Here is a 27,691-nt window from a genome sequence, read left to right on the forward strand (position 1 = left end):
CTTTGATCTTTCCTCTTTGGAGTGTGCACTGTTAATTACTGCCTGCACCAATTGTCCTAGGGAGACCTGGAAAACAGCTAGCACCAGGTAAATGAAAAAATAATATTAACAGGCCAGGTGCCAGGGTGCGAGGGAAAGCTGGCCGCAGGCTGGGGCGCAGGCACACGGTGGGGTGCCTGGGAGTGCTCCCTGAGGGCTGGTGGAGCCTGGAGACCTGGAGGTCACTCTGCCATCCCAGCACTTTGCTGAGGCCTCCATCTTTGGAGGTTGGATGAGATGATTTTTGAAGGTCGCTTCCAACCCAAACCATTCGATGATTCTATGATCTCCCCCTGTCCACAGCTCTGCTTCCAGGGCAGGGTGTCTTCTGCTGGCCCAAGCAGAGGGTGGTGGCAGGGCTGCAGGCTTTCCCCTCGGTGCCAGCAGATGGCAATCCTTGACCAAGCAGTGCGTGGCCACGCTCGGAGCCGGGGAGGGGAGCCCGGCCCCGGGGCTGTCTGCGCCGCCGGGCGGCAGCCGCTGCCGGCCGGGCCCCGGGAGGGCAGGGAGCCAGCAGCTCCCCGGCTGCGGGGAAGGTGCAGGGAGTGCGGCTTCGTGGCAGCCAAAATCGGACCCTGCGCCGACTTGCTGGATCTAGATCAGCCCAGGAAACGGCTGCTGGGCCGTGCGTTTGGGCATCCTGACAGCGACGGCTGAAGCAAGCCCCGTTCTTGCTCCATTTGGGGGTATTATCTCTGTCAAGGGGAACGCAGCCCTTCTTCTCCCTTCTGCCCTCTTCCCTGTCGACACGGCTGTGGAGCTCATGAGGATGAGAGAGGTGTTCCTCGCAGTGCATCTGTAAATCCACCCTCCTTCTCCCCCCGCCCAGCATATGGCAACCCAGATCCAGCTTCTGGAGCTTCTAGCGGCTCCTAAGCAAAGGATTTGGTGGGTCTCAAATAGTGAGAAGGAGACTGGAAAGAGGGGGCTCTGAGAGATGCATGGGATGGTTTTTTGTGTGACTTTACCTTGCAGAAGCAAGCACGCAGGACTACTGAACAGCAGTGGCAATGCCATACTCCCCCTCCTCCTGCTCTGATCGGGGATGGGCTGCAAGAGTTGTCTGTCATGCATAATTTACAGCTTTGCTGCAGTGATTCTAAGTTGGCTTTGAAACATTAATATGAAGGGAAGAAATGCTGGTTTTTTTTTTTTTTTGCTCTTGTATCCTTTGGGCAGGAGCCTTAAAGAGACAGAACTGAGATTAATAAGTTGGAAAGAAGGAAAATAAAGTGACAGGTTGTCTGCAGATGTTTGAGCAAACTTTCAGTGTATACTTTACCATTGGGGAAAGGAACAGCCTCGGTATAGGCAGTCAAGAAAGAGGCATTGCTAATGTGATGGAGAATGTGCTGATTTGGGACCATTAGTGCAGTTCCTTGCTCTGACACAGACTTCCTGCCTGAACTTGGTTGAATCCCTTAGCCTTTGTCTGCATCCATTTTCTGACTGCAGGGCAGAGGCACAGCTCCTGCCTGCTTGGAGGGCACGGTGCTGAGGAACGCTGTCTGAGTCTGCTGTGGGTTCCATATGAACAGCAATTATGGCCAAAAGCAGGAGTGCTTTTGAAGTGGGCATTTTAGGTGGGATACGAAGAGGCAAGGATGGGGCTGCTCGGTGATGTTAGTGATTAGTCCATATCTGTTCTTACACTGTCCCTCATTTACCTTTCATAGCATGGGTTTCTCAGTTCAGTAGCTCCACTAGCTGGGGGAATATATTCTGCTTCTCTTCCTTACTATTTGGTATTTCTTCATGGGCCAGTGACTCTGATATTCAGTGCTGCCGTTGTTGCGAAAACTAAATGAAAACATAGGGCAACAAATCAAGGAGCAATTGCTTCAGCAGCTTTTGATGAACTCTGCAGCTGAGCGTGAATTTTTCCAATGAGTAGCATACACATGCATTTTCCCATGACATATGTTGCAAGAGGTACAAAGTCCTAAGTCTTGCAATTATTTTGTCTCTGAAAATCTTCCTTGAAGCAGAGTGGGTCTTCCTTCTCCTGACAGCCACTCTGAATTTGCTGACTCACACATGGGCCTGGGAGCCCAGTTATCCACATGCACAGCTTTGGTATTTCAGGGCTATCCAGCAAATGGCCAGGGCATTGCCTCGACCATTGCTCCTCATGAATGTATCAGCAAAGGCAGACTCTGCAGCTTTTCTGCTAGGGAAACTCACTCACCCAAGAGCCCTGATGCTCTTTCACGTGCACACAGGAGACTCCAGTTTCTTAAAAAAATTTTGTATTGGTGGTGTGCGCTTGTGTGCTTAGCAGGAGTTTGAGACTGCTGGAGGTTACCCTTCAGGTACAAGAAAAGCAGCACTATCTGCTTTTTTAAGCAGCATTTGCACAGATGGGAACATGGACTAGAAATCTAATTGAGTCCAATGTTTTGGGTTTTCTTAGCTTCAGAAGAGGGATGAATTGTGCTCTATGCTTATATGAACATTTTCAGTTCTGGCTTATCTGGGTTTCTACGGTCCTGTTTAAAATGGCCTCCATCACAGAGAATGAGTCTTTGCTGCAGATTCCACGCCAGGAACTCTTTTCTTGTAATGAAAAGCAGTATATTTTTAAACTGACTTAAAAGCCATTGGAGTCTTTTATTTTTGCTCAGCCTGTGCCTCAAAAATACTCATGAATTTTACACTAACATCTTGAAACATTTCTTGTCTCATTACATTAAAAATATTTTCCGGAGAATGTACGGGCTGTAGATCAACCATTTCTGGTACCATTATAATTTAAAAACAAGTAGCTATTGTATAATTGCAAGTGTCTTAACTAACTTCCTTCTGACAAGAATCCTCTACAGGCTTGTCTGTCCAGGTTTGGACTAGCAGGATGGGATTTTTCTTTTGTCAAATTTCTCTTACAAAACATTTTCAGTAGCATTTTGCATCTTGTTCCTTCTGTTTTTAGTGCTGTGGATAAGATCTCCTGAGGTATTATTATGACTTGTGTGCCAGACTTTTGAGTCAGACTTTGATCACTCTGCATGGAAGAGTTGAAGAAGTGGGATTTTTGTTAACAGGTGGCAGAAGAACAGCAAAGGCACTGAGCTCTCATTCAAGTACTGTGGAAGAAGAGGGTGCAGGCAAGTGTCTACAGAAGGAACCAGTAGTAGCAAAAAAGGAAAAGTAGAAAATCTACAATGCTGTCAGTGATTCTGCAACAGATATGACTTTAGATCCTTAGGAGTAAAGACACATCTCAGCAGCTGGGAGGAAAGTCAACTCTAGCAAGTCACCTGCTCCCAGCATTGGATGTGCATTTCTCCAGCTCAGCAGCATGCAAAGCTCTCTCATCAATACATCCGCATTTCAAAATACCTGTATAGCTTGGCCTCCTAAGTGCTCACTTAGAATGACATGTAAAAAAACCCCAAACCTTCCTTTTTTTCTTCCCGGTGAAACAAGCATGGGAAGGTTTTGTTTTTGTTTTTTGGTTGTTTTGGTTTTTGGGTTGTGGGGTTTTTGTTGTGGTTTTTTTTTTTTTTTTTTTTTTTAATTAGTGTCTAAGACTGACCTCAAAACAGCTGAAATCCTTCATCATCAAAAGCAAACCTTGCCTCAGCTGGAAGTGATCAGCATCTGCATTTATTGCTAGGGAGCCATTGTTCTGGCTTTGCTTGGGAAACCTGACTGTTGGAACTAAGAATGTCTGGATCATCTCTTGTATGCAGCACAGACGCAGGTGGTGAGTGGATGGTTTAGGGGTTTTATGCTGTCTGTAAGGCTTTATTCATCAGTCAGGACATCAAATGTGTTAGTACTATTTATCAGCGTATAATTCTATCTAACGAATAGGCAAACAAAAATAAAATCACAGAAGAAAAAAGTTCAAAAATGAGCACATCTAAGAGATAAAAAGTACTTGATTGTATCCCTGTAAAGTTACTTTTGCCTTGCTGTTTGGGACGCATTTGACAGGGCTTTTCAGAGCTACCTGTCCTTTAAATCAGCTCAGGAAGAAACTGATGCCAAGACTGACCTGTGCTTTGGGGAGTCTTCAGTGTCAGTCCCACAGACCCCATCTCTGTACCTTTTCTTCTCTGTCAATAGTTGAGATGGATTCTTGTCATTAATGCACATGCTCTGGTGATGTTTGTCATCCTTCACTGCAATTTACCTACAGTAACAGACTGAGAGTTTGATTATGTAAATTTCTTGTAAGTAGCCAGTGCAATTAAAACAGCAAAGTGCATCAGAATTTGCATTAGAAATATTCTAGTCATTAAAGTTGCTTGCAATTTCCTCCATGATCCACAGCTTTTTTACCCCCTCAGTCCTACCAATGAAAAGACGGCATTTTCTGTCTTGGAGCCTGAGAAATGATCAGCAGAAGGAAATTGTTACTCTTAAGAGCCTTATTGTTTTTTAATGGAGGTAATTAAATGGATCTGACTGAGCTGAGGATACCATGAAGCCTAAGAGTGCATGTATACATATTCCCTAGTCTGAATACTACACTCAAATTAATAAAAGAATTGATGTAGACAATGGCTAATGTCTGGGAATTGCTCTTGAGACTGTAATGAAGACAGTTGCCTCCTTTAAGCTTCCTTTCACTATAACATAGCTAAAAATAGCCCAGGTCGACACTTGCAATAGAGCAGCTGTTGTGCAACAGCATTAGCTGCCACAGAAACACTCAAAATAGATTAAGGGGTGGAGGACCCAGGCTGTTATCCTGCTCCTGATTTAGCAGAAGGAAAGCAAATAGCTGGAGCAGAGCAAGGAGGTGATCTCTGCAGTGGTGCAAAGGAAGAGTTAACTGTGTGGGGGAGTTAGTACTGTAGGATGCTGCATCCATAGTACCTTGGATGGTGAGCTGCTCTGGGATGCTGCACTCACCAAGTGGAGTTTTGGGACTTCTGGAATGAAATAGCTCCCTTGTCCTTGTGTCTGTCTCATGTGGGTGCTCGTTGGGCTTGGGAATGTGAGGCTGGGAACATAAGACAGGACCAAATCAAGTAAACATGGTGAGCGATGTCTTCTCTCTTGTCCCTGCTAAACCTGGATGAAGCCCAGTTCCCCTAGGTCTGAGGAGCAGGAAAGGATTTGAAACAGAAATATGAGAGAGTTTGCTTGAGTGATACCTCTGTGTAAATAACAAGAATATAAAGCATAAATGTCATATTAGTGCCATTTCTGATGAAAGTCTCCAGGGTTTCTAACTTGTTATAGAACAAAATGGCTTGGTGTTTGCACAGCAGTCCTGAGATGCAGCCAGGATGCTGTGTGGAGGGGTAACAGAGGTATGAAGAAAGATCAACACTCAGTAAAAGCTAAGCTGGCCCAAAACCCTGATTTCTTTCTGCATTGCTGAATTTCTGCAAGGTAAATGGGGACCATCTTAATAGTGTGGTGAATTACAAATTCATTTGAGTCCATCAGTACTGAATAAAATATGTGAAAGAACTAGGCCCTATTATATCTGCTTGTTCTTAAAAGCCTTGTTCACTGAAGTCACCAACTTGATTATTAGTGGCACTGCAGGTATGCCCAAAGCTATGCCTCAAATGATCAGCAGTTCATTTGTGGAGTTATTGTATGGACACCTGATGAAGAACAATCCCTGCTCAGTGGAGGGCATATACTAAATGCATTAGATGTGCAGAGACTGGGAGAAGGGAATAGTGTTATGATCTCTGAGAAGCTGTGTAGAGAGAAATTAAGGAAGCCAGTAGCGAAAGTTAGAAATTAAGCAAGATCTCTTGAGTACCACTGTGTTATTTTTGTGGATTAATCACAAGACAATAATTTCTCCTTTAAAGTGCATCCTGTGTTAGCCGAGTGTCAGGCTGAAGTAGAAAATGCAGCCACTGCTGAGCTAAAGCATTGTAAGGTATTTAACAGCTACACAGTAATGCTTCCTTATTGGCACTCTACAGTGACAGGTGAAGAGTGAAAGAAAATGAAACTGTTGACATATTTACACTGCGCATCCTTTATGCTGAGAAGCTGCTGTGCTGCTTAATGCTATGTGCTGGTGTATTAATATTTAACTCTTATACAACCACAGGAGAGAAAGGCCTATTTGAAACTTAATCTGCAAAATACAACTGTGAATCAGAGTTCCAATGTTTTGTGCCTATGTCAATCGCATCAAAGTTGCAATGGTCCTGAGACTGGGGTAGAAGAAAACCAGAACCAAATGAACAATTGCTTTTCTGAATAGCATGCACTCTGCTCTGGGATACGGTGTCAGGTCTTTAAGCTTGCTGAGCTGTTGGAATGCTTTGCTTAAAATGAGAGAAGACATATGCAGGAACTTAGTAGTAAAATGTGAATAGACATATACAGAATATTTTGGCTTTCTACTGTTAAGTGGAATGTAAATTTTGGGTTCTGGATATGTGCATTGAATATGCTCCAAATTTTGCTGTACCTCAATAGTCCAAGTATTTGTAATGTTGACTTGAGTCTGCTGACTAGTAATGGTCATAGCAATGAGAAATCAATGATCTACTGAGCTGCCACAGCTTTACCTTCTGGGTTTTTGGGCCTGCTAGACACAAACAATAGTTAACAAATCCATTGAGGCTGATGGAGGACGAGTAAGTACGTGGGAAAGGCATGCAATGAGATGGAGTATTAAAGAGTGTTTCCATGAGGGTAAACTCCTGTAATAGCTTTCGAAGGGAAGAGAAACTGCTGTTGATAAAAATGAAAGAATTAGCCAAGTGCTCCAGTAATCTCTAACACATTTATGTAGCAATAATTTGTTTTACTCCAACAACCTGATTAATCAGTTTTCTCATGTTGTAATGTTGCCCGGTGGTGGAACTTGTCACTGGATATACTTTATTGCTTTGCTATTCACCACCAGTAATCAACAATGGAAACTAACCAACCAAAAACTTGCACAATATCCTAATAATGTGATAAAGCAAGGAGCTGTAAGAATTAAAATGGTTTTGGCAGTGTTAGCATTCAGTGACAGCTTGTTACTAGAAGGTACTACACGCAGGCTAAGAAATAAGGCCAAGCTTTTCTTTGTCAGCAATTATATAGCTTCCCTCAAGAAGTCCTGCTTTGCTCCAGAATAAGGTTCACTACAAAGTGTAAAGGTTTTTCCAGTCAGGCACATACTGGCTGCCTGCATTTTCTTTCCCACTGGCTGGCAAAAAATAGGAGCTCTGCTCTTAGCTGATCCTTCCTTGTAGCTGCATTAGATTTTGCTGTGTTAGGTTGAAGATGGTAACAGAAAAGTTTCTCTTTAAAAGCCTGAATGTGGCAACATTTGAGTTAAAGGAGCCAATCCCATTTTAACCAGAGGCTCCCAGGATTATTTGGAACCTTGTCCTGCATTGCAGAAATCAAGGAAACCTTTGCAGGTGATAATAATGGGAGCAAGGCCAAAGCATGCTAGAGCTGTGCATTATAAAGCTCCTTCATTTGGAAATACTTTTTAATAGATATATATGAATGTTTACAATAAATGTTTTATCATTCACTGTTTGTGCAATGACTGGATGGGAGAGAGATCAGAACAAAAATCCTATGTTGGGTTTATTGCTGCTCTCCAATAATTTGAAAGGCAAATGCTCAGTCCAGCTGCTTGGATGCATGCTTTAAGGCACATGCAGAGTTAATGCACTGAGGTCAGGAACAGTGCCAGTTAAAACACCTTGTGGTAACAGCCAGCAGGTTGATGCGCAATCCTCCGAGTAAAGTTTCTGATTTCCAAAAGAGGGAGAGGTGAGAGTTGCAGGAAACGGAGCTTTTATTGCTACTTAGCGTGAAATGGCCTTAGAGGTCGTGCCTTGAAGGATGCTGTACCTGCAAGCAGACCAGTATGCGCTGCAGGGGAAGAAGTTCTGTGCTGCCACTGGTCCTATCTGCCATCGCCAAAACTGGAGCAAATCAGCCCAGCTGAAAGGCAATGTATGAGTGTGGTACCAGAGACCTGGGATTCTGCCCTACATATCTGATGCACAGAGAGTAGAGAGATGACTGTAGGCATGTGTCACATCTTGATCTAATTTCATTTTTTTCTGCAGAGCAGTGTAAGTATATGTGTCAGAGCTGGGTGTTCTCTCTGATGGGAGGAGGCTGAGAAAAGCTGTCTTTAATTTACCTCAGAGCAAGAAGGAAGAGAGACTAAAAATAAAAAAGAGAAACCAACCAGGACAATGATGGTAGGGGGGAGAGGAATCCCTGGGTATGAGAACACATCACTGGTGTGTGCGTTTGTTCATTTCATTGCAGAACTGAATTCATTATCTGAATTCAAGTGATGACAGACCTTTTTCCTTTCCCAGAGGACCCACTGGCTCATCAGGCCTAGGAGGACCATTATCCAGGCTTATTTGGCTTATGTTTTGATGTCACGTTCTCCATTTGTTGGTATGATGATGCAGGAGAAAGACACCACTGAGGCAGGCTGCTGATATCCAGACATGCAATTACACTCTATCAAATTTGCGTCTTGGTGGGTAGCCTTAAGTATATTAAAATGTTGATCTTCACTATGCAGAAGGAAGTGGAAAATCCAGCCATAATGACTGTTTTGTAGTGCTGAGCATGAAGTAGTGATTAAGGGTCTGACTTTTGTTTTGTTTTGTTTCTCCATTGCTTAATCCAGAGGCAGCAGTGCCTGGCCAGGTAAGCTGATCTGAAAACCTGTTCTGAGTACTCCTGGCATGAATGGGGGAGTGGCTGGCTCAGAGGGACAAGGTACGAAATATCTCATCCCTTGGGGCTCAGCTTGGACACACACAGGGACATATGTGTACCTCAAAGAAAGATGTATGAGACTGCTCCGGAGTTAATTTTGCCAGGCAGGGTCTTTCCTGCATTTTGCATTTTGGGCAGGGTGGATATGAGGAAGAGGAGCAGGGAGACAGATTCCTGGGAAAGAAAGGTGTTCAAAACCAGCTTTCCACAGAGGCTTGGCTAGGGTTGTGGTGTGCAGTAAAAGCTTGGCAAAAGACATTAGGGGTTGGATATGTGGAAACATGGAGACCGGGGCAAGGAAGCCCTCTCTGGTTTGATTATGTGCTCCGTACTGGTAAAAAAGACTGTATTTAAGAAATCTGACCTCTGTGCCAATTCCTTCTCCTCCCTGGAATAGCACAAGAGACTCCAAATTTAGGCTAGTCACTTGGGTGACTTAAATTTGAACTTAATTGGTATCAGTACACAATGGAGATATTCTCCTCTTCCTTTCTAGATTTTTCTGACCTTGAAGAATGTCAGAAGGTGCCTTGTGCTCCCTCTGCCTTCTCCTTTTGAACTCTCAGGAAACTGGAGACAAAATTCAAGTTGAATTTGACAAAAAATTATTTTCATTTAAAAAAACCAACCAAACAAAAAACCCAAACCCACCCTTAGCAGTTTCTCTGCAAAAGTCTACCCTGATTGAAGTAAATAACCGAGCATTATGTGGGAGATGGAAGACAGTTCCTGGCTTCTTTATCTGTTTCTGATTTAGCTGGATGTTAGGCTCCTGATTCCTGCGCACCCCCCCCCCCGCGCCCCCCCCCCCCCCAGCCCCTAATGCTCCTGAAGCTGTGACGTGGGGATACATCTTAATACCAGAGCCACATGTGTTTCAGAAATCAGACAGAAGATTGAATGACTTGCTCCCCCTGGCCCCTAGAGATGATTTCTGTGATTTCTGCCCTGGTGCTCTGCTATTGGGGGAAGGATGCTGTGAATGGGTTTCTTATTTTTTTTTTTTTTTAAACCAGAACAGGATTGCTCAGAAACCATGGCTGAGATGTGGGTCGTCCCTGTGTGAGGCAGTGTAAATACGCATATGAATGTGTGAGCTCAGTGGAGTAAGTGCTGGCTGAGCCCACCACACAGAGCAGGGCTGGAAGGGGCAGTGGGCTGGGTGTTAGGATGTACATGGCTTTCTTTAGGTCATGTGGGAAGCTCAGGGCAGAGGTAGGAAGTGAATCCAGTGTTCCCCACTCACGCTTCAACTCTCTGTGTGGTGGGCATAAGTGTTTGGCTCCACTTGAGCATTGTTGCACCTACTGTAGTCTGAGTGCTTGTGTGAAGCTGCACTTACCCTCCCTCCAAGAGCAGAGGCAGAGGAAAGGAGCTGAATTTCAGTCTGCAGGAGGAGAAGAGAAGCTGAGATGTAGGAGTAGCTGAAACAGGAAGAGTCTGGGTTCGTCTGCAGGTAGGTGGTACTGGGAACTCGGAGCAGCCAAGTACACTCCTGGGAAGGTCTGCAAGACAGGAGTCCTCCAGGACTCCCCGTAGAGGTGGGGAAATCATAAAGCAAAAGATGCTCCAGTCCATGAGAAAATTGTTTAGGGAAGATTTACTAATGGCTTGTTCTCATGTATCAGTTACACTTAGTTTGCTCTAGTGTGTTAATTAAAGGTATACTTTGTGTGCAGCTGTGTACATTATTAAGGAGCTGGGGCATGCGAATTTGCAAGAAGATGTCACTAGCTCTTTTGTATCTGCTTACTTCATCGCATGTTGTCTCTCAGCTCCTAAGTGAATTGCTTTTACTTGCTACCTGTATCAGTCCCTCCTTGTGGCACAGTGGGAGCGCTGAGTGGTGATGTGAACAAGGCCAGGAGACCATGGTCTCCAGCAAACACCCCTCTCTCCTCTCTCTGAGCCCTGGGGCTGGTTCTCTGAGCTCTAACTTAGCCAAGCCTTTGTCTAAAGTGTTTATGGTCCAATACACAAGGCAGTGAAAACTGTGCCAATTGCTTTCTGGATAAGCACTGTCTATTAACGTGCAGAACAGAACAGAAACATTGCTCTTATTGAGATTGAACACTTGCATCTCTCTGCATAATTTTGTACCATAATCCAGGAATGATTTTTGAGCCTCTCAGAGTGCTGTAGTCTCTGGCGCAGTGACTGATGAGACATCTGCTCTATGACGTGTTCTATAACAAACAATTCATTACTGCAAAATGGACTTGCAATCATTGGCCCAGGAGCTTTGAGTTTAATGTGGCATTCTACTGTCTCACAAATCCCACTTGGCTCTGGGGATTATGCATCATGTTTTATATCAGTTGTGAAACCTGAACTTAAAAAGACAATGGATATTTAACATGTTTAGCAATTTAGTTGACATGTTTACTTTTCCTGAATTAGTCCATTTTGGAGACAAACACTAAAGCACACGGGCTTATTATTAGAGATCAATGTAGAGAGCTGCAATGCCCAAGGAAATAATCTTCTTCCTGGATGCCTCTGCCCTCACATTATCATTTAAAATGTCAACACCTCTATGTGGGGCTTGGGGAGGGGACATGTTTGACTTCTTGGGACCAGGTCTGCCACCTTTGGTCAGACCATAGATCTTATCAAAAGAGAAGGTAGCCAGCATTTAGAGGGCAAGTGGCTGTCACTGGACAGGACTCACTAGGGAGGAGGTGAGCAGATAAGGATGATTCTTGCTTTATCCTCCCTCTCCCTCCTTCCCCAGCCCTTTCTTTTCAGGGAGGTGACATGACAGCTCCCAAACTGAGACTCATTTCCACCACTTCTCTAGAGAAGGCTCACTCTGTGAGTGGCAGTATCTTACTCTTCAAGCTAGAGATGTGCTCCCCTGCTGTAAGCATCCAAGGCAGTCCCTTAAAAATGAACTCTCTGAACTCTCCCCAAAGTCCCACTAATTGTGATTTAAGCAATGATTGGGCTGGGTTACTCAGACTGGAATTTTACCACAGCCCTCAGAAAAAGAGAGCTTGGTTTTTGCTCTTTTTTTCTTGCCCTTTGCTGCTGCTTGTGCAATTTGCTATAACCGAATTGCATGGTGGTTTGTTTGCTTTGCTCAAACGGTTCTGCTTGGCTGGAGCTTCGTGATAGCCCACTGAATCCAAGCACATCCAAGGGCTCTAATGTAATCACTGAGCTTGGTGCATTGCTCAAAATCTCAACTGCTCTGTGTCATTGTGAGAGATAGGCACTACTGATTTCTGGAGGCTGTGATTTAATGTGAAGATGGGAGACTGGAAGCACTAAACAATAGCTGTAGTTTGGTCTTAATGCAGCTCATTCTGTGTGAGGATGGAAAATTACAGATAAACTTCTCATTGACAAGAATAGCCCCTAATCCCAGGAGATTTACTTAGTTACAAATAAGTATTTAATGCAAGCTGTTTCCTTGCCACCTGTTTGTTGGATTGTAACAATTTGTTTGTCTTGGTTTTTTTAAATATGGAAAATGATCTGTCAGAGGAAGCACAATGCAAACACTGTTGTCTCGGGTGCTAAGTTATGGCTTGAAGTTCAGGGTGGTTCTATGTGTTTAGCAATGGGGGTGTCATTGGCACAGCAAAGAGGTTGGTGCTTTGGGTGATTGTTGCACAGAGTCCCAGGGCTGCCAGAAGCAACTGAATTTCCTCACTAGGATGGGAATTTAAGACATCAAAGACTCGCCTACCAAGGGGAGGGTCAGCTCTAAGTATTTTTGTCCATGTTGTTTTGAACATGTCAGGACTGTTATCACTGATAAGTCTTTGCTAATGTTTAAATGAACCCCCAAGCAAGATCACTGCTCACTAAATGTTCAGGTGTTTTCCTTCCACTCTTGATTAGTTCCCATGTCCTTTCACTGCTTAAAAATGAATAGCATCATTCAAAACCAGGTAACACCTCCACTGTGAGGAGAGGAGGCACTGACACAGTTCAGGGCTCACATGCTGGAGCAAGGCTTTCTTTGTGAAATTCTGAGCCCAGTCCTTGCTCAAACAGATTTTTGATGCCAAAACAGAGGCTCTTGAGAAATTCTCAGCTTCAGTAATTAGAAACACACTAGTTTCTAGCCTCAGTGGTCACAGCTTCTCAGCTAGTATAATAGGGGATTTCCTAGAGTCTTCATCCAGCTTCAGCAATGAAAAAGTCAAGGGAAGGAGCATGCAAGGGGATAGTATGACACAGGACATGGCACAGGTGTGACACTCTTCTCTGCCCATCTCATGGCAAAGAGCCTGATCCTGTGCCAGCCATCCAGCCATCAGGGCCATAAAAAAGCCATTGGGCTCCTCAAGTCCTAGGGGCTAGCAGGTAGCTGGCCTTACTTGCGAGAGGCAAGTTAAGTGCCAACTCCATTACAACAGCTCCCAGGTGGTGACAAAAAGATCTCCAAGCCTCTGATGGTGGAACAACTTGAGCAGCAGCTGCAAACATGGGAAATGCACTGCACAGATATAGCTGACATTGATGCAGCCCAATGTTATTAAACTCTCCTGATGTGCTCCTTTTCTCTATGGAAAGCATTCAAACATGCTAGTGACACTGCACTAAAACAGAGAGGGGAGCACATGCTGCGACTGGTGCTGGCTCACCACCTAACTGAGTCAAACCCTGGTGACTATATTCATTAAGCTGTTCTAGCCACCTTCCAGTGAGATGTGATTCCTTTCCTGTCTGCTGGGTCAGTGCAACAGAAGCCAGATCTGTCAGGAGCTGTCACACAACAAAGGCAAGCATGGTGAATACATATTAAAAATAACACCAGAAGCAACGAATGTTGGGTCCAACACAGCCATGCCTGCTGCATTAGCACAGCTCATATTGTAATAATTGTATCCACTGCTCAGACAGCAGGTTATGCTGCCAAGGATCCCCTTGGGCTTTGCAAAGAAAATCAGGCTGGATTTTCCAAATTGCCTGTCCCCCATTGCAGAAATCCTAGTGAAATACATACACAGGCTTGCAGTCACAGCTTATTCTGCTGCTTGTAATTGCTTTAGTGTCACCTAGGATGCCCTTACTCTGCTTATCCCTTCCACGGGAGTGGTTGTTTGGCTGTGTGTTTGTACAGCACCTTGCACAGAGATTCTGATCTCTGAGGCACACTGTAGTCATGGCAGCGGAGTAATAATGAGAAATAACCCAACTCATCTGAGTATTTGAATAATTCTGGGCACAGAGAAACTGATGATAGCAGCTGTCACTGGTGTTTGTGGGCTTGTGAGCAGCCTGTCTGGATTTGCAGTAGTGGATGGAGAAAGGTATCAGTGTGTATGTTCGCCATTGCTGAAATGCAATTGACTCTTTGGTGCTTGGTGAGTCGTCCTACATTTGGTTGTGAAGTCAGAGTGTCCTGTCTGAGGGTGAGTGAAAGACCTGACTTCTGACAAGACCTGAATCTTTCACCTCTAAAGCCATGAGTGTTTATCAAAAACAAACATCTAACTTTTACTCACTCTCAGTGGGATCCCTCAGCCCTCCTGCTCCAGCCTGTTTTACCTCATTCCTTTTTGATGCTTTCTTTCTCTCAAAACCTCTTTTGTCATTTTCAATCAGCTGAACCCAAGGTCTTATGCAGCAACTTTTCTGGTGTTTGTCTTTGCAGCACAGACCAGGAGTCTTGGCCCAGTGTGCTGAGTGCCCTGAGAACTCAAGTCTTTATAAGTAAACTTCCTTTGGCGATCCAGAGAGGAATGTGAGCTATCCAAAGTTCACAAGCTCCTTTAGGGACTTCTAGCCAGGCTGTTTTCTGCCTTAGTTCTGTGTTTGATAAGAAAAGAAAGAGGAAAAAAAAGTTTCTGCTCTGCAACTGAAGGTGAATCTGCAAGGGGACTTCTTGAATGACTTTGTGGGGTTTCTTTTGCTGTCTTTTTCCCATGCCTGACTGTTCAGGGCCCTTGTAAGGTCAGGCAGATTTGTGCTGACAGCTTTTCAGTACCATACACGGCCTGTATGCCTGCACAGATGTGTGCAGCAGCAGCCACATGCCTCCCTGGGAGGGTGTGGTTTCTGTCTGGACACGAATCGTGTAAAGAACAGGGGCCCAGAACTTCAGCCCCTAGATAGCCCCCTCACACCACCAGCACATGACGAAAATCAGCTGATTCTCCATGTCAGGCTTTCAGAAGAAAGCCTTGTCCTTCTTTTTTTCAGAGAACAGAAGGCAGATGGAAAGAGTCAATATAGTAAACAGACAATATGGGGAAAGTGGAGCATAATGCTGGCTGAGGGTAAAGGGCTGGAGGTCAACGGAGGTGAGCTTTTGGATGGGAAAGGAAATAATATCTGTAAATGCTAGGCTCACCATTATTCTCGAGTTATATCTGGTTAGACAGCCCCTCGCAGAAGCGGCAATAACAGGAGAATGGAATAAAAATCCCTCCCACAGTAGCTTCTTGACTAAGATAACAAGTGACTGACCTGGGATGTGCCTCTGTAGCATGCTTCCAAAGTGTTTATGTCATCCTGGGAATGGCAGGGAGTTGTAGTTGACAGCAGCCTTGAAGTGAAAGGCTACAGGAGGTGTGTACACAGATGAATAAATGCAGGCAAGAATGCATACGTGCTTGTGCATAGATTGCAGGAGTGCAAATGGCATTACCCTGGTGGATGTACTGAGAGTGTTTGAGGACACGTGAAGTAGCAAGAAGCACGCGACTGGGTGGTACATAGGTGTGTGTGGGCTTGAATACGTGTGGCTAGCTCTGTGGATGTGTATGGGTGTCAGAGTAAGCAACAGTGTGATCACAAGCCTTAGTGAGAAAACAAATTTCTCCCCCGGCACAGTGAAGTCTGAACTGCATTCCTGAATGTCAGCCATGCTTGCCAGTTACCTCCTGGACCAGAAGGAGAACAAATGTTTTCTTTGCCAGAGCTCTGCAGCAGGGAAGCAGCCTGAAAGGCAGAAGGAAAAATTTTCTGGGTTTGAAGGGAAGTGCTTTGGAGGTGTTGGATGCCTTTGTGTGCTGGGGCTATTAGCGTTGTCTCCCTGGCTCTGCACAGGGTGCCCCCTCCACCGCCCCTGGTGTCAGCAGGCTGCTGAAGGTGAGCAAGTGCCAGAACCCTGCCTCAGGGAGTGCAGCAAGAACTGACTCCTAAATATTTGCTTGGAGGTGTAAATGTGGTTCTTCAGCTGGGGCCTGGCTCTGTTACAGCCTGGTGTTGCATGCAGGCTCTCCAATCTGTATTTGCAGAAGTGTGGCCATCCCCATGAAATTACCCTGAGGCTGTGCCAGCTTCTTGCACCCGCCTTCGTGTGCTGTACCTAGGCAGAGGCACCAGGCAGCCGTGCCTCATTCTGTCACACTGCTCACAGAGATGGTCTTACTACAAAAATCAATAGGTAGATGTTCCCTGCTGTGTGTTTATGCTGGGGCTGGAGATAAATCTAACTCATTTGGATGAATACACAAGGGGAAGGAATTTAGAAAGGAAAAATGCCTTGGTGATGTTCAGCTTAGCTTGTTGCTATGCAACATCGTGCTGTAACCATAGCAACTCTCAGACAAGCACCTTGTACAGACCTTTTCTTCTGATACAGTTTCTTTACAGCCTGTAATAGAAATGCTGGGTGCTTCTCCACACTAGGACAAGTATGGGCTCAGTAGCCCAAATCTGTTCCAGTAGCCTGTGAGTTCACTTTTGCAGCTCATGTTCCTAAGACTGGTTACTTTGGCAGTTATTGCTTCACAAAAGGGCTGGGTTTCACTGCTTTTCAGACTGGAAGCCTTTGCATTAAGGAGCCCTGGGCAGAACAGCAATAAAACTGCTGAGAACCCAACCAGGCAGTAGCTACATGGAGCTACGTTGTTCTGTAAGCAAAATAGCAAATTTGTTCTGTGTTTCTATTCCTGGTAAAGGAAAGAGAACCATGTCCTTGCCTGAGATTGTAACTGTTCCTGCAAGGTCAGAGCAATTGAAACTGTCAGAAATAAATACCCCCTGGTCTTACCAGTATCAGATTCTTATCACTTCTCCTGGGAAAATGGCCCCAAAGGCAAACTCCAAATGAATGTAAGGAAAACAGTGGAAAAATCCGAGATGGGAATGAGGTCTTCCTGAACTACTACAAAATGTGAAGCCCTGGGTGGCTGACCCAGCAGATCTTCCTTTTCCTGGTCGCCAGTCTGCAAACTTGGCTGGGGTGGAAGGTGGGTTGCTCTTCACAGGATAGGTGCCTTACATACTCGGAATAGAGAAGTCGCCTTTGCATCTTTTTGAAATGTGGTACCTGCCAGAATGCAGCTCGAGGCACATTGTGTTTTAGAGGACGTCATAATGATCCTTTCTCACTGCACCAGGAAGGGGAGAGTTCTTGCTCCAGAGGTCTAATGCTTTTACTTGGAGGAACGTACAATCCACAGGATAACATAACAAAAAGTACCAGCTGGAGACACTACTGCAGAAGAGATAATTAAAGAGATTTTAAAGAAAAAGCAGCTTTCAGGAAGAATGAACATGCACAGTAGGAGGCTTGGAGTAGAATATGATAAATGTTTGGGATTAAGCATTAAACCCAGAAGGGGAGAGTAATCTGGATCATTCCTGAGGAGTAGGAGTGACTGACTATCCATCTTGAGTGTTTCATGGGTATGTGGGTGAAGTGAGTATGTTTCTGTCGGTAGTGCAGATGTGCTGATAGCATGCTGAAATAAGGATGTGCATCCTCCAGCCATAGCCTCTAAGGTGATCCCAAAGCCTGTTGAAAGACAGGAACAGTGGTCATAGGGCTAGTTTAACCAGCCAGATTTGCTGGCTAGGTTTATAGTAGCTCATAGATTTTTTTTTTTTCTGCTTTGCTTTAAAAGTCATTATGGGAAGTTAGCTCTGTAGTTGGGAGCAGCAATTGCCCTCCAGGGAAAAGAAAAAGCCTGAAGCGGTTCTCCAGATGTGGAGCTGAACAGGAGGCAGTGACAACAGCCTTGGCTGCTGTCTAGCCATAGGGACATGGTGCTTTGCTTCTGTGTGAGCCCAGATTTGGGCAGTGGAGCTGTGTGCCGGTTCCTGTGCTGTTTCACCTCTGACTGTGGAGCCTGAAGCTGATGGGGTAGAGCTGGTGCCTGAGCAGGACCACTGCATGATCACTCCCTGCTGGCAGAAGCCCTTTCAAGCTCAGCCTCATCAGAGGCTCAGAAACATCCTAATTAAATGAACTGCAGGTGCAGAGGTTGCTAAGCAACACCATTATCATGCAGCAGCCATCCCATGCTCTCATCTGCTGGAGCTGCCTTCCCTCTCTCCCCGGGCAAAGTTCCCCCCCATGTCAGTCGACACAGGGAAATTTTCAGGGGCAAGTTTGAAGCAGAAGCTGTTGCTTGCAGGCTGAGCCCTGTTAGCTTCTCTCTCCTTGAGAAACCCCCAGGAGGGAAACTGCTCTGGGGCTGGGGTAGTTTGCAGGTGCTTAAAAAATAAGCAGGCAAGCACAGCGTCGAACTGGGAGATAAGCAAAAGTTGCTGAGGTACAACAGGGCAGTCACTATGATGTGAGCTTGGGGGCAAGATGCTGGCTAGGGATGACCCTGGGAAACACACTTGTTGATTTTCCTGGGCGAAGGCTAGAACAAATTCAGACAGCATCAGGAAAGCAGTCCCCTTTGTCTTTCTCAATGAACTGCACTCATAGTTCATTAAATGCCTTCTAATCCATAAAACCTGTTAGTAGGACACTGGCAGTTCATCACCAGGCATTACAGGGTAGCCCTGGCTGAGAAGCAGGCTCTCTGAGGGGCCTCCAGGGCAGGGGGGATAGTAAGGTGTGTGCCCCAAATGCACTGCCCTGCAGCATCACCCAGGTATTGTCCTCTTATGGCATCCTTCACTTTGTCACCTGCAAGGGTTGAGTCACCAGCAAATTACTTCGGTGGTTTTCTGTTTAGTGAAAGCCACAGTACTGACAGCCCTGGAGATAAAGCTTCCCAAACCCTGAGCAGGAACAAGCCAGTTAGTTGCATTGCTGTTGTGAGCGCTCACGCAGGTCCCGTGAAGCCAGCCCTGAAGCAGGGGGTGAGGGAGGCATTATCCTTTGCCCAAACTGCCCCAAAGTTGTAAAAGATGGACTTCAGCAAAAAATCCAACCCCTTTTATGTCACAAGAATGGAGTTCAAGACAAAAGGCAGCTTAGGACAGCTGTAAGGTTATATGGTAGGACTGAGAGTCAGAATACTGCTGCTCCTGCTGGTTCTGCTACCTGCCTGCAAGCAAATTCTCCTTCCCTCTTCGGCCCCCCCTCACCCCCCTTTCCTTTTCTGCCTGGTTATTTGCTCAGGACTGGCTCCAAGTATTAGGGCTATGGTTAACCCAATATTCTCTTGAAGTCGAGGAATTTAAGTAGCTAAACTCCCAGCAATTGCCTCAGACTGTCCTCTGAAGTCATAGGCTGACAAAACAAAGTGCTTGGGGACGCCCAGGTTCAAGAGCTCAGTCTCCTGCTGATACATGACAAAATATTGTCTCTCCTTTGAAATGCAGTTGTGGTAGATGCGAGTTTTGAGTTTCCTTCCCCAAACCAGAGTTTTCCACCACTACTTCTGCCATTTTTTTATGGCAGATGATATTTAGTCATTAACTTTTATTACAATCATAATTTTTTTATTAACTTTGAGGGAAAACTGTTTCCCAGGTGATCAGTCTTCTACAGAGTTCCAGACTAGCAGCCCACAGCCTCAGTCACTAAACTGAACTTCCTTATGCCAATATTTCACTGGCAGTAAATCCATCCATGCTACCTTGTCCTGCTTTTAAAAAGCCATGAAATTCCTGTGCATTGTCAGTGAAAAAACCACAGTAAAAAGATGTATTAAACAGATTGAAATTCAGTCTGAGACATTTGTGTTGCTTGGATCAAGAAAATCAGTTATTGATACCAGAGATTTGCAACATGCAGTAAAAAGCTGCTAGCTTAACTCTTACAGAGAACAAGTTAGAAAAGAAGCAGGTTTTTTTTTCTTTGGTATTTGCCCGCTATCTGTAACATTCCTGAGTTTCTTCCAAGCTCAGGGAGAGTGGCAAAAAATAATCTCTTTTTCACCAGTGCTCCAGACTTAGCTGTGGAGGATAGCAGCACCCAGGGACTCTGCTTGTGGCCTAATCTGCTGAATGTTGCAAACTGCCATATTGACTGTCAAGCTCTACTGCATCTAGGGCTCTACTTGAGACCTCTTAGCAGAATACCTGAGTGCCCACCAGCAATGCATTGAACAACAGAATAATTGTCCCTTCCGTCTATCTTTTGTTTCCACAGGGGAGAAGACTGTAGCATGTTTGCTCGACTGCGCCATTCACTGTTGTTTATTAGTAAACGTGAGGTCAGAAGCTGTGTCCTTTCTGGTCTTCCTGAAGGTTGTTGGTATTTCTCAGACATTGTAATTGGTTAGTGATGAGAAACAGTGCATGTCCTCCAAATACAGGTGAGTTTGTGTGTGGGCAGGTATGATATCCTTAAAAGAAAATTCTCAAAGGAAAGCAAACACAGAAAATACTCCATGCAGTCAGCAAACCATTTGCTCAGTTTAAGCACAACAATAATAAAAGCAATTAGAATAGTAGTTCAGGTGCCCCTGTTACTTGCATTATGGAATTATTTGTATTAGTGGAGAGTGCCATGCTGCGGAGTGATGCATGTTAGCATGAAAAGATCCAGTCAGTGCACCCAAGATTCTATTGTCCCAACAGGCAGAGGAGGGGAGTGAAAACAGCGATGCAAACAGATACCAGTCTCTACACTAGGCCAACAGCAGAGCTGAGCGCTGATTCTAGCTTTACTGCTATTTGAGGCTGGCAGCAGCACTCAATAGCCATGTTTCTTCTCTTTTGTTTTGAATGCAAAGTTGTGAAGAGAGTTGTGGGCTCTTGTTCATTGCCAGGTTACAGTGGGGTCCTTTCCTTTATGTTGGTGGTGAGGCACTGGAACTGGTTGCCCAGAGCAGTTGTGGATGCCCCATGCCTGGAAGCGTTCAAGGCCAGGTTGGATGGGGCTTTGAGCAACCTGGTCTAGTGGAAGGTGTCTCTGCCCATGGCAGGGGGGATTGGAACCAGACGATCTTTAAGGTCCCTTCCAATGCAAACCATTCTATGATTCTGTGTTTGTGCCTTACCACAACTGCCTGTTAATTTTGGGTTTTGTGCTGAATAAATAGTGCCTGGGTATTCAATTTTTTTTTTAAACATATTTGTGTGGACAATAGGTTAAATTGCTTTGTGATGTTTGACAAATGTAATTTTTCATTTTTTTTTTACCCACAGAGAAAGATTGCAAACTAAAAAAAAAAAAACCTCCAAAAACCAGCCATCAACTCCAGAATGCAAGAAAGTACTTGACAAAGTGCATTTTATCAACAGAATGAAATTAGATACCTGTCAAAATGCATTTGACCTCAAAATAACTATTCATACATTTCATTTTCCTGCATAAATAGATATTCATCTGCTCTTTTCTCTCTGTCATTTGCTACTCACAATCCAGCACTGACTGTGGGAGGGAAATATTTAAAGACACTTCCAAAGCAATAGGCAGGCTGGGTTTATATAATTTCCTCTGGCTTTCTTAGCATCATTCACTTTATTACGAACGAGAAAGGAAACATCTATTTAAAATCAATCCAATAATATTGTGTTCCAAAACATTAATTCCTAACTGCAAAACCCCGTTTGGTTTCAAGCAAGCTCTCTGTTAAATGAACAACTCTTGTGATTTTGCTTTCCCAGGCAGGGTAGAGCTGCTTTTGGTGGTTAGGGAGGCAGGGAGACCCAGGGGTGTTTTAGCTACAGCCTCTGGGGAAAGGACTGTTGAATGGGAGCAAGGGAGCATTTGAAGACCCTTTTCTAAAGACCGGGTGCTCTTAGGTCTGTTACACTGGATTTGTTTAGAGGGCTGAGTGCCTTTTGGTGAAAGACAGTCTGGGAGTGCTGGAGACATACACAGCTGGAAAATTAATTGGCCCAAGGGAGGCAGGCAGCCCTTGCTGTTCCATGGCCAAGTACAGACCTGAGCAAGCCCTGTGTGCTGGGAGCTCGGCAATCTTGTCTTTGCCCAGGCTGAGGGGATGCACAATTGCTCAGCAGCAAGGGCATGCTCAGAGCTTGTCTCTCATATCAGTGCCAAGGGGGGAATTGAGTCTCAGGGTGCAGCCTCTTAATGGGCCATCCATCTTTGCTCTATGAGTATCATACTTCCTTAAAACACTTGAGCAGTTTATAAGTTAAAATTTCCACTGGAAACAGTTTGGAAAGCATCTGCACCAGTGCAGCTGGATATTGCGAGGTCTCTGACGAGATGGTAGGAAAATATCAAAAGCAAAGCTTCTGACTTCTAGTGGTGTTTCTAGCTAGATCAAAACTATAGAGATCTTGGATATCGTATGAAAAAACACTTTGTAGCACAATCTTAGGGCCAGTGGGATTTTGAATTCAATGTGTTTTGGATCCAGCCTTTATAAAGCAATGTTTTAGATAAAAAATGGTTAAACTTCCATACTCTGCTTCTGAGATTTGGTATCTTTGCCCTCTCCCCTACTTTGTATGACACAGGCAGCTACTCTCAGGCAATCCTTAGAGGGAGAGGAGCAGATCACTTCAGTTTTTCTGAAGTATACTGACTGCTTTTTAATTTGGTAGTTGCAGCCCATTGTGAGGGGCTGCTAATACAATTTCATATCTTGTTAGATTTTCCAGTATGAGTAAAGTGCATCTGAAAATTTTGCAGATAGAAGAACCTTTTAACCAAAAGGAAAAACATGTATTTGAAACCCTGCAGAACCAACAACGCTCATTAGCATATGCTTTTCTGCTATAATGGTTCTCAAGAGTAATGCAAACAGATTCAACACTGTGTATATCAAAAAACTTGCTAGCAGTTCAAGAAAAACATCACTCATGACAAAATCATGGTATCACAAAGCACCTGTTATGGTTTTGGTTTTTGTTATGGTTTTGGTTTTTGTTATGGTTTTGGTTTTTGTTATGGTTTTGGTTTCTTTTTTTTGTATGGAGGTCTCCAGGCCTGGCAGTCTTGCAGTCTCTGGTGCAGCTCTTCTGGCATTTGAGAAATCTGCTCTTCAAGACAGAGACAGTCAACAATAAGGCAACATTTACTAAACTCACTCCAGGCTTCACCCTTGACAGTGGCTGTTCATATGCAAACAAAAACCTGTCTGAAGATGACAGGGCAATGTGGCAACTTTGTTTTCATAGGGAGGCTGCATTGCTTCCCCATGCAGCACAGACTAATTAAGTCAGTATAAAGTACCAGAAGCATGGATCTGAATCAAAACCACATGCTACCAATCCTGAAGGTAAAAGAATTTGTATCAAGGCACTTGGGGAACTCTGAAGATGAAAAACCCTGGACTGATTTGTTTATAGACTTTCCTTTGTTCCTCACTACTGCAATATCTGAGCAAACAGGTAATGATCATTATGGTTATTTTATTTCTATCTATTGTTATTAGAAGCTTGACTACAAGCTTTGATTCCTAAGTTCTACTGCTGCAGAATGCAAGACAGGTAATGATGGTGACAGGTAAAAAGAAAACCAGCCTGTCAAATCACTTTGGACACTCTCCAGTGCATATAGCCAGCCTTTTTAAGGGCAGTCAGGCAATAAGGATGATGTGCTAGTGGTGGAGGCAGTATACTCCGGAAAATCTAGAGATTTCATTTTTGTACCTAAGAATCAACTGAATTCGTTGGAAAATCAGAAGCCAACTGTAGATGCTGAGCTATTTGGTAGGTTTAGTCATTGGGAGAACATGGCCAATGAATTTAAAGGCTGTCCTGTGCGCAACGGTTGCATCTGTTAAAGCTGTTCTTGACCTGCATAGCGTAGACACACTTACAGCAGTAGAAATTTGACTGTGTGAAGGTAGCTACACCCTTATGAAAGGACACATAAGATATACCCAAAAGAGGGTTTGCATGCAGAGGGGATGTTATGTGCCCTTAGAGAACTGCTGCTGTTCCAGGCAGGTGAGGCCAGTGGCAACCTGCAAGGAGCTGCAGGGAATCTGTTCGGGCATCTCCGCAGCATGAATTTGAGGCTGTTTCTGCTGCTGGGAGCAAACTATCATTCCAAAGGCACAAAGGGTGTACTGCTGTTGCCTTGCCCCTGTTTTGCCTGAGGAGAAGCACACAGCTCAGGGCTCCGTTCTTCCAAACAGCACCATGTTTATTACTTCTCCCTCTCCCACCATCTTCCTTTTAGCTGAATTGGGAATTCAGGCAAAAAAAAAAAATTCCCTGTTGCTTTTGACCATGTTCCAGTTTTACTTCTCTATAGCATTTAATAGAGCTTTTGCATAAAGGAAAAGAGGGATGGATCAGGAGCTGGAGAGAGGCATGATTGCATCGATCAGTTGTGCTGCCTACATGGCTCATACTTATCTTGGTTTGAAAGCTTCCCTAGCTCTCTACTTGCCAAAGTGTCCTGTATTTATTTGGTCCCCTTGTGTTCTCATTTGCTAGGCATAGGCACCTTTTTACTGTCTGTCTGTCTCTCCCTCCCTTCTCCTCATGATGTTCCATTTCTGAATTTGCATTTAAATTAAGTAGGAATGTGCAGGTGGGAACTGAAACTGTGCCCAGCACAGCAGCAGCCCATGCCTCGTATGATGCATTCTGTCTCCTAAGGTCACAGGCCAGAGCCAGCCTAGACACTGCTCCCGTGCAAGGTGCACATGCTGCACAGCTGTCACTGCTGTGCTTCCTGGGGAATAGTACAGTTCATCAGCATTTCAGCCCACCTGAGCAGTTTGCAAATGTGAGTCTGGGTTAGTTCTGGTCCCAAACCTTGCAGTTCAAATCAACAGGGTAGACCCAGCACGGGGCAGGCGAGGAACAGACACTGCAGCGTGTTTCTGCCACCAGGGCAGGAATGGTGAGCGAGCCCTGTACAGCTCTAGCAGAGCGCTGAGGCTCCCCAGCACCTTGCTCAGATGCAGAGAGGGACAGTGGACGTGCAGGGTGGTTAACATGACATGGCCCAGTCCAGAGTCCAACTGATTTAGCCCTGCTGAGAATCTGGCCTTGCTCTGTGGAGGTGGAGGAGCAGTGCAGCAAAAGCATTGTTAAATACGCAATTTGGAGTTGAAATATCCTTTATCAGAAATTTATAACCCATTTTAAATGAATCCATTCAGGGCCCAGTGAAGGTCCTGGCTGAGGGAGGAGATAATTCTCCAGGTTTATTTATACAGTTCGATAGCTTTTATGCCAAGTTAGTAAAAGAGAGTCTGTGCCAATAAAATACTTTCTGTGCTTGTAAAACTTGAGTGTTTTATCTGTGATGCTGAAATTGTGCTGCCTTTTTAGCTTTATATGGGAACTGGTGGAGGCAAGCACCAGAGTGGAGGGGAGGCCTGGCCCAGTGGGTCTGTATTGCTCACAGGTGCCTGTTGTTCAGCCTCTGTCCCCAGGATCCCAAACCATCCCTTGGCATGTGCTTTTCTGATATCTGAACCATCCTTGTCGTCCTGCTTGAGGGCTGCTTATATGGATGCAAAGAGTGCCTAGACAAATTAATGGAAGCAAAACCCACCAAGGTCTAATCACTTTCTGACTCATCAAAAATCCCTTCGCCTCTCCAACACGAATATATCAGCTGGAAGACAGGAAGTAAAGGAGGTGAGATGCTGGGCCCTGGGCAAAGTCTCACTCTGTATTTGCTCTAGTCTGAGGCCCTTTCTACAGAGGCAGGTATTCAGCTATGTGGACTGTTGGTCTGTACTGATATGGCCTAGTTTATATTCTTACATTCATCCACTTGACTGCACAGCTTGATGAAGCTCTGCAAGGTTTTGATATCAGCTAAGAGGTGACAAGCAGCAACAGTGGTTTCTTTCTACTTGTTAACAAAAAGAAGAAAAACTAGTGGGAGAGAGAACCTGAAATTCCAATCCCCACAGGGCAGATTTAGTCTTGGCTTCTTATGCTAAGCTCTCCCCAGACTGCGTTTACTGCTTGTGTAATGAGCACAGCTTTATCATGGTAGTGATCGTGGGATAACAGCTCTAATGACAGTGATTCTATTGTAATACAATTTCTGCTACAAAAATATTGTTGTTATGAAATTTACTGTGACTGGATTGTAGCTGGAGAAACATTGAATAACCCTCTGCAAAGTGAAGCAGCAGGACAAGACAACAGAGCTGTCTGCTGCTGCTCACTTTTGTGACCACCCCATTGTGGGGGGACCAGAGACCCATGCCTCAGAGATACTGCTGTGGCATTCAGGAATAGGGTTCTTACCCTGCTGTTGCACTGTCTTCACCTGTGCTGAAAACTCTCATTCTCAGAAAGCATTAGGAAAATTTTCCCCCTGGCTTCAAAGAAGGTTTTCATCTAGGATAGAACGGCCTGCTCAGCAGCTGCTTCTACATTTTCTGCTCCTGTTTCCAGCTGATGGACCTGCCCTGGGAGAGGTCTCAAAGGCTTAGCATCAGAATTAGTTTAAGTAGATAAAGGAAGTAGGTCTCTTAACAGTGACAGTATCCAGGAGAATGGGTTACAGGGAAACTTGTAATTTGACATGTTGTTATGTAAGAAGTTTTATTCATGCTTCACCCAGATACACCACTGAAAACAGATGGATTAATGGAAGCATTTATCATTTATACAGAGAAAAATAAGGTGATCAAATCAGAATGAATTTTCCCTTCCTTAGAGACAGGAGAGCAATTACAGGACAATGTAGTCTGTGGAGAACTGAGAGGGGCTATTGTATCCACACAATAGAGAGCAGAAAGAAAACTGTGAAGAAAAAAACAGAGCCAGAGGGGGAGACAGCGACAGAGAAAGAAACAGAAGAAACTATATTATCTGTGACAAGGACACAATGTAAACTTGCAACATCAAAGTGACAACAGAGGCTTTGCAGAGAGGGAATTTAAGCTGCAGTACCTGCTGATAAGAGAGAACAGGCATGTGCTACGGGGCTGCAGGAGCCCGCACGGCACGTGGTCCATCCCTGCAAAGGCAGGTGCCGGGAAGGAATTACTGCTGGCAAAGTGTTTGATCAGCTCCTGTGAGAGACTGGCAAAGGATGCTGGTGTTCATGAGGAGTGGTAAGGGAGCTGCTGCAGGGAGGAAGAGTAATGGTAAGCCTCTGGACCCTGGCAATACCAGCTTTCTGTGCATTCCCAAATCTCCTTGGGATCTTGGAGTACTGCTTGTACAAGTACACTGTACTGTACTGTACAAGTACACTGCTTGTATCTTAGGGGTGACATTTTCCTTGCAGAGAAAGGCAGCATGAGGCCAAAGCTAAAACTGTATTGTGGAACCAAAAGGAATAAATTGCCACTGGCCACTCGTTTTATCTACACTGTCAGCTTCCTACCTTTCATACATTGCTTTTACACCCTAATTAAAATCCTTTCACACCTGGCAAAGTCTGATGTAATCAAAGGCAAAAGTGAGACATTCATGGCATTGGCTATCTGGCCACTGCTTAAGAGGACGGAATCTAGGGATATGTGTTGCCTTTTCAAATGCACAAGAATTTCTGACTTCTCACCTTTTCCCGTTCCAGGCACCCAGTTTTCTTCTAAATCCTGGAAATGTAGCCTAGATGATTAAACAAAAGAAGCTCATAGGAAATACAAGCATTTTCCAACGGGAGTAAAAGTTAAAACAATGTGCTTCAACAGTGCTTTTTGTTCTGCAAGCCATTTCTTGCCATCCATGCACCCCATGAAAGAACCCAGGAAAGTACAGTTAATGTAATGAGCTACAATTTCTAACTATGGAAAGCAACCAACCACAAAGCAAAACCCAGTGAAACTCTGCATTACTGCTGCTTTGGCCAATGCTTGAACCCTTGAGTTCTGTGCACAGCTTCAGGCTAATCGCTGGATGCAAATGCCCCAATCATTTCACTTTCAATGCTCCCTTGTATTTAGACCTGTTTCTACAGGTTTTAGTGACATTTAGAGAGAACAATGCAGGGTGTGCTATTTCACAGTGA

The 27,691-nt window shown here is 44.7% G+C and overlaps 1 long non-coding RNA gene across 1 annotated transcript; it reads left to right on the top strand.

Annotated features, from left to right (window-relative positions):
* The first annotated feature begins 3,679 nt into the window (after nucleotides 1-3,679).
* On the top strand, nucleotides 3,680-21,163 carry LOC148055001 (uncharacterized). Its single transcript, XR_015706099.1, has 3 exons — nucleotides 3,680-3,745; nucleotides 19,976-20,141; nucleotides 20,977-21,163. It is a non-coding gene; the product is annotated as an uncharacterized LOC148055001 (long non-coding RNA).
* Nucleotides 21,164-27,691: the final 6,528 nt, after the last annotated feature.

Source organism: Nipponia nippon, unplaced genomic scaffold, assembly GCF_047370975.1.
Source record: "Nipponia nippon isolate SJK-2023a ecotype South Korea unplaced genomic scaffold, ASM4737097v1 scaffold_28, whole genome shotgun sequence".
Classification (NCBI taxonomy): Eukaryota; Metazoa; Chordata; class Aves; order Pelecaniformes; family Threskiornithidae; genus Nipponia; species Nipponia nippon.